Source organism: Ornithorhynchus anatinus, chromosome 3 (assembly GCF_004115215.2).
Source record: "Ornithorhynchus anatinus isolate Pmale09 chromosome 3, mOrnAna1.pri.v4, whole genome shotgun sequence".
NCBI lineage: Eukaryota > Metazoa > Chordata > Mammalia > Monotremata > Ornithorhynchidae > Ornithorhynchus > Ornithorhynchus anatinus.
In genome coordinates, this window is record NC_041730.1 from 120406043 (window position 1) to 120412893 (window position 6851).

The 6851-nt window shown below is 48.2% G+C and overlaps 2 non-coding genes across 2 annotated transcripts; both read right to left on the reverse strand.

Moving 5' to 3' along the window:
* Nucleotides 1-618: 618 nt before the first annotated feature.
* On the reverse strand, nt 619-756 carry LOC114810800. The gene has a single exon (XR_003758492.1). It is a non-coding gene; the product is annotated as a small nucleolar RNA SNORA7 (small nucleolar RNA).
* Nucleotides 757-6206: 5450 nt separating this feature from the next.
* LOC114810481 lies at nt 6207-6344 on the reverse strand. Its single transcript, XR_003758180.1, has one exon. It is a non-coding gene; the product is annotated as a small nucleolar RNA SNORA7 (small nucleolar RNA).
* Nucleotides 6345-6851: the final 507 nt, after the last annotated feature.

A 6851-nucleotide genomic window follows, 5' to 3' on the forward strand; every position in this document is an offset into this window, starting at 1 on the left:
GATTGTCTCTATCTGTTGCCAAATTGTTCATTCCAAGCGCTTAGTACAGTGCTCTGCACAAAGTAAGTGCTCAATAAATACTATTGAATGAATGAATACAAGGTAATCAGGTTGTCCCAGGAGGGGCTCACAGTCTTAATCGCCATTTTACAGATGAAGTAACTGAGGCACCGAGAAGTGAAGTGACTTGCCCCAGGTCTCACAGCAGACAAGTGGAGGAACAGGGATTAGAACCCATATCCTCTGACTCCCAAGCCCGGGTTCTTGTGACTAAGCCAGTCCATATTTCCCCACTCCTCCAGAACCTCTAGTAGTTGCCCATCCACCTACACATCAAACGGAAACTCCTTACCATTGACTTTACAGGATTCAATTACCTTGTCCCTTCCTACCTTATTGTTGCCTTATGCTGTTGAGTTGTGTCTGACCCATAGCGATGCCATGGTCACATCTCTCCCAGAATGCCCCATTTCCATCTGCAATCATTCTGGTAGTGGATCTATAAAGTTTTCTTGCTAAAGATATGAAAGTGGTTAACCATTGCCTCCTGCCACAGTAAATGAGTCTCTGCCCTTGACTCTGTCCCATGCCGCTGCTGCCCAGCACAGGTGAGTTTGGACTTATAGCAGATTCCCTTCCACTCGCTAACCACTGACCAAGCTAGGAATGGAATGGGTATGCCTCTGCTTGACTGTCCCTACTGTAGTCAAGACTGGTAGAGTATTGGAAACTCTCCAGGTGTGACCCTGAGAAGCGTCCTACCTTGCCTCCCTGATTTCCTCCTATAATTCAGCCCACTCACTTCACTACTCTAATGTCATCCTAGTCTGTGAACCTCAATCTCATCTATCTCTCCACTGACCCCTTGCCCACATCCTGCCTCTGGCCTGAAATTCCCTCCCCCTTTATATCCTCAAAGCCATTATTCTCCCACTCTCTCTGCCTTCAAAGCTTTCTTCTTTTTAACAGTATTTGTTGAGCACTTACTATGTGCCAGGCACTGTATTAAGGGCTGGGATAGATACAAACTAATCAGTTTGGATACAATCCCTGTCCCCCCTGGGGCTCATAGTCTCAATCCCCATTTTACAGATGAAATAACTGAGGCATAGAGGAAGTTAAATTCATTCATTCATTCAGTCATATTTATTGAGCACTTACTGTGTGCAGAGCACGTACTAAGTGCTTGGAAAGTACAATTAGGCAACAGATAGAAAAAATCCCTACCCAATAATGGGCTCACATCTAGAAGGGGGAGACAGACAACAAAACAAAACAAGTAAACAGGCATCAGTGTCATCAAAATAGATAAATAGAATTATAGATATATACACATCGTTAATAAAATAGAGTAATAAATATGTACAAATACACACAAGTGCTGTGGGAAGGGGGTAGAGCAGAGGGAGGTAGATGGGGCGATGGGGCAATAGGGAGTGGAGGAGTAGCAGAGGAAAAAGGGGGGGGTCTGTGGGGGAAGGCCTCCTGGAGGAGATGAGCTCTCAGTAGGCCTTTGAAGTGGGAAAGAGAGCTAGTTTGGCGGATGTGAGGAGGGAGGGTATTCCAGGCCAGAGGTAGGATATGGGCCAGGGGTCAACGGCAGGCCAGGTGAGAACGAGGCACAATGAGGAGATTAGCGGCAGAGGAGCGAGTGTGTGGGCTGGGCTGTAGAAGGAGAGAAGGGAGGTGAGGTAGGAGGGGGCAAGGTAATGGAGAGCCTTGAAGCCAAGATGAGGAGTTTTTGCTTCATGCAAAGGTTTATAGACAACTGCTGGAGATTTTTGAGGAGGGGGAGTGACATTCCCAGAGTGTTTCTGTAGAAAGGTAATCCAGGCAACAGAGTGAAGTATAGACTGAAGCGGGGAGAGACAGAAGGATGGGAGATCAGAAAGGAGGCTGATGCAGTAATCCAGTCGGGATATAATGAGAGCAAGGTAGCAGTTTGGATGGAGAGGAAAGGGCGGATCTTGGCAATGTTGTGAAGGGGAGACCGGCAGGTTTTGGTGATCGATTGGATGTGTGGGGTCCATGAGTAGAGTCAAAGATGACATCAAGGTTGCAGGCCTGTGAGACTGGAAGGATGGTAGTGTCGTTCACAGTGACGGGGAAGTCAGGGAGAGGACAGGGTTTGGGAGGGAAGATAAGGAGCTCAGTCTTGGACATGTTGAGTTTTAGGTGGCAGGCAGACATCCAGGTGGAAGTATACTGAAGGCAGGAGGAGATACAATTCTAGAGAGAGGGAGAGAGAACAGGGGAGGAGATGCAGATTTGGGTGGCATCTGTGTAGAGATGATAGTTGAAGTAGTTGAATGAGTTCACCAAGGGAGTGAGTATAGATGGAGAACAGAAGGGGACCAAGAACTGACCCTTGAGGAACCCCTACAGTTAGGGGATGGGAGGGGGAAGAGGAGCCCGCAAAGGAGACCAAGAATGAACGGCCAGAGAGATGAGGACAACCGGGAGAGGACGGAGTCTGTGAAGCCAAAGTTGCATAATGTGTTGAGGAAAAGGGGATGGTCGACAGTGTCAAAGGCAGCTGAGAGGTTGACAAGGATTAGAATAGAGTAGGAGCCATTGGATTTGGCAAGAAGGAGGTCAGTGGTGACCTTTGAGAGGGCAGTTTTGGTGGAATGGAAGGGACGGAAGCCAGATCGGAGGGGGTCCAGGAGAGAGTTGGAGTTGAGGAATTCAAAGCAGTGAGTGCAGATGACTATAATGTACTCTCCCAAGCACCTAGTACAGTGCTCTACACACAGTAAGTGCTCAATAAATATTATTGATCCTATGTCCTTGAAACGTTTCCTCTGCCCTCCTTGATTTGTTTCTCAATTTCAGTGCTCTATATAGAGATATTACACATTCCTCTCAGGTGTCCCCACCCAACATAGCTGTGTTAAAGTGAGTATAGCTTCAGTGTTAGGCAGTCAACTGCATTCCAGACCTTCATTGTTTCTGATCTTGTCATTTGATGAGTGTGATCTACAGGTGACACTGATGGATCTGCTCAAGAACCCAGATTTAGAGTCTGTGTGAAGTCTAAGTCTCACACCATAGAGAGGTTTGGACAACACTAAGGCTTTGTTAAACTTTTCATTTTGTCTTGAGAACAATTCTCTGATTAACAATCTCCCAACAATGTGCTGGCCTTCTTGATTTTTTTAACTTCCTTGTCTATCATTGCTTCATAGCTCACGAAGTTAATAACAATAATAATAATAATTATGATATTTGCTAAGTGCTTACTATGTGCCAGGTGTCACAAGGCCCCAGTTCGTACCAACCAGGACCTTCCTGGACCGGGGGAGCCTCAGTGACACGTAGTAGAAGTCAAACCACACCTCTGATTACCAAGGTTAATGTGTAAAGTTTTTTTACTTAGTTTTACCAAAGTGCAAGGGAGTGATACATACACACACACTCACTCTACTCCACGAAGGGTCCAGTACCATTCTGTGGTCAAATGAGCCCATTTTGCCAAAGCTTCTTCTTTCTGCTTCCAAGTGCTGCTGCCTTAAAGTGCTTCTTTCTGCTTCTCTGCATGCCTTTGCTCCTCCTGCGTGCCATTTCCAAGTCCTACTACCCTTTGCGTGCCTCCAGGTGCCCCCTCGCGATTCAAAATGACCGCCTTTAATCTGCTTTTGGCATCGCAACTTGAGCTTTAGGTAGCAGTTATTGACTGATCCAGGCCTGTTCCTGGGTAGAAGAGGGAGAGAAAGCCACGCCTCCCTCATGTTCCACCCCCACAGGCCAGCAGTCACCTGTGTCAGGTAAAGCCCATCAGTCGCTTCACAAAGTCTCTCCCTTGTTGTTTTTGTTCACGGGATCATAAACAGTCATTAATAAGGCAGCTAGTTGTGGGCTCACCACACCATTGTACTAAACACCAGGGTGAATACAAGCTGGTTGGGGTGGAAACAATCCCTGTCCCACGTGGGGCTCACAGACTCAATCCCCATTTTACAGATGAGGTAACTGAGGCACAGAGAAGTAAAATGACTCGCCCAAGGTCACACAACAGACAAGATGTTACCCAGGTAACAAAACTCCATCACAGTTTTTAGCTTTGTGTTGCGCTTCTGTGGGTCAAATTTTGCCCAAATCCCAATAATGAGAGGTATTACCTCTATTTAAATTTTCTTGTCTTATGCCGTCGAGCCATTTCCAACCCATAGTGACACCACAGGAGCATCTCTCCCAGAACGCCCCGCTCTCCATCTGCAATCATTCCCTGCCCTCCTACCTTCCTTAACTTCTATTTTTAACCACTCAATCTCCAAGGGCTCCTTCCCCTCTGCCTTCAAACATGCCCACGTCTCCCCCATCCTAAAAAAACCCGCTCTTGACCCCACTTCCCCCTCCAGTTATCGTCCTATCTCCCTACTACCCTTCCTTTCCAAAATCCTAGAACGAGTCGTCTACAATCGATGCTTAGAATTCCTTAACTCCCATTCTCTCCTAGACCCCCTCCAATCTGGCTTCCGTCCCCTCCACTCTACCGAGACTGCTCTCTCTAAGGTCACCCGTGACCTCCTTCTTGCCAAATCCAATGGCTCCTACTCCATTCTAATCCTCCTTGACCTCTTTGCTGCCTTTGACACTGTCGACCATCCCCTCCTCCTCCATACCTTATCTCACCTTGGCTTCACGGACTCTGTCCTCTCCTGGTTCTCCTCTTATCTCTCTGGCCGGTCATTCTCGGTCTCCTTCACTGGAGTCTCCTCCCCCTCCCATCCTTTAACTGTTGGAGTTCCTCAAGGGTCAGTTCTTGGCCCTCTTCTGTTCTCCATTGACACTCAGTCCCTCGGTGAACTCATTCGCTCTCACGGCTTTGACTACCATCTCTACGCAGATGACACGCAGATCTACATCTCCGCCCCTGTCCTCTCCCCCTCCCTTCAGGCTCGCATCTCCTCCTGCCTCCGGGACGTCTCCACCTGGATGTCGGCCCGCCACCTAAAACTCAACGTGAGCAAGACTGAGCTCCTCATCTTCCCTCCCAAACCCGGTCCTCTCCCAGACTTCTCTATCACCGTTGATGGCACGACCATCCTTCCCGTCTCTCAGGCCCGCAATCTCGGTGTCATCCTTGACTCGTCTCTCTCGTTCACCCCACACATCCTATCCGTTACCGAGACCTGCCGGTTTCACCTCTACAATATCGCCAAGATCCGCCCTTTCCTCTCCACCCAAACAGCTACCTTACTGTTACGGGCTCTCGTTATATCCCGGCTAGACTACTGTGTCAGCCTTCTCTCTGACCTCCCTTCCTCCTCTCTCGCCCCGCTCCGGTCTATTCTTCACTCCGCTGCCCGGCTCATCTTCCTGCAGAAACGATCTGGGCATGTCACTCCTCTTCTTAAACAACTTCAGTGGTTGCCTATCGACCTCCGCTCCGAACAAAAACTCCTCACTCTAGGCTTCAAGGCTCTCCATCACCTTGCCCCTTCCTACCTCTCCTCCCTTCTCTCTTTCTACCGCCCACCCCGCACGCTCCGCTCCTCCGCCGCCCACCTCCTCACCGTCCCTCGGTCTCGCCTATCCCGCCGTCGACCCCTGGGTCACATCCTCCCGCGGTCCTGGAACGCCCTCCCTCCTCACCTCCGCCAAACTGATTCTCTTTCCCTCTTCAAAACCCTACTTAAAACTCACCTCCTCCAAGAGGCCTTCCCAGACTGAGCTCCTCTTCTCCCTCTACTCCCTCTGCCATCCCCCCTTCACCTCTCCGCAGCTAAACCCTCATTTTCCCCTTTTCCCTCTGCTCCTCCACCTCTCCTTTCCCATCCCCACAGCACTGTACTCGTCCGCTCAACTGTATATATTTTCGTTACCCTATTTATTTTGTTAATGAATTGTACATCGCCTTGATTCTATTTAGTTGCCATTGTTTTTACGAGATGTTCTTCCCCTTGACTCTGTTTATTGCCGTTGTTCTTGTCTGTCCGTCTCCCCCGATTAGACTGTAAGCCCGTCAAATGGCAGGGACTGTCTCTATCTGTTGCCGACTTGTTCATCCCAAGCGCTTAGTACAGTGCTCTGCACATAGTAAGCGCTCAATAAATACTATTGAATGAATAGGAGCGTATCCGTAGAGTTTTCTTGGTAAAAATAAGGAAGTGGTTTACTATTGCTTTCTTCTGGGCAGTAAACTGGAGTCTCTGCCCTCGACTCTCTCCCATGCCACTGCCGCCCAGCATGGGTCAGTTTTGACTTGTAGCAGGTTGCCTGCCACTTGCTAGCCACTGGCCAAGCTAGGAATGGAATGGGTATGCCTCTGCTTGACTCTCCCTCCTGTAGTTGAGACTGGTAGAGTACTGGAAACTCCCCAGGTGAGACCCTGAGAGGAGTTAAATTTACTATTAGACCTGAAATGGCAGTCTATCTTCAAAGGATTACTGAGGTCACATCTCCTCCAAGAGACCTTCCCTGAAAAAGCCTTCTTTTCCCTGGTGTCTCTGAACTTGGATCTGTGACTTTAGGATAGTTGACATTTGCCCCACTCTCAGCCCCACAGTATTTATGTATATATCTTTAAATTATACATTATAAATCACTTATTTATTCATATGAATATCTGTCACCGCCTCTAGACTGTAAGCTCGATATGGGCAGGGAATATGTCTGCTAATTCTTTTGTACTCTCCCAAGTCCTTAGTACGGTGCCCCGAACATAGTAAGCACTCAATAAATATCACTGACTGTCTGATGGATTGATTATCACCTGTTTATATAATGAGTATCTTGGAATATACTTATTTCCAGGAAATGAAGAGTTCCTGTGGTTAGAATGGTGGGTTAAGAGTTTTTATTAGACTTTCTTCCCATCTCTGTCTCTAGTGCTGGTGAGTCACTGC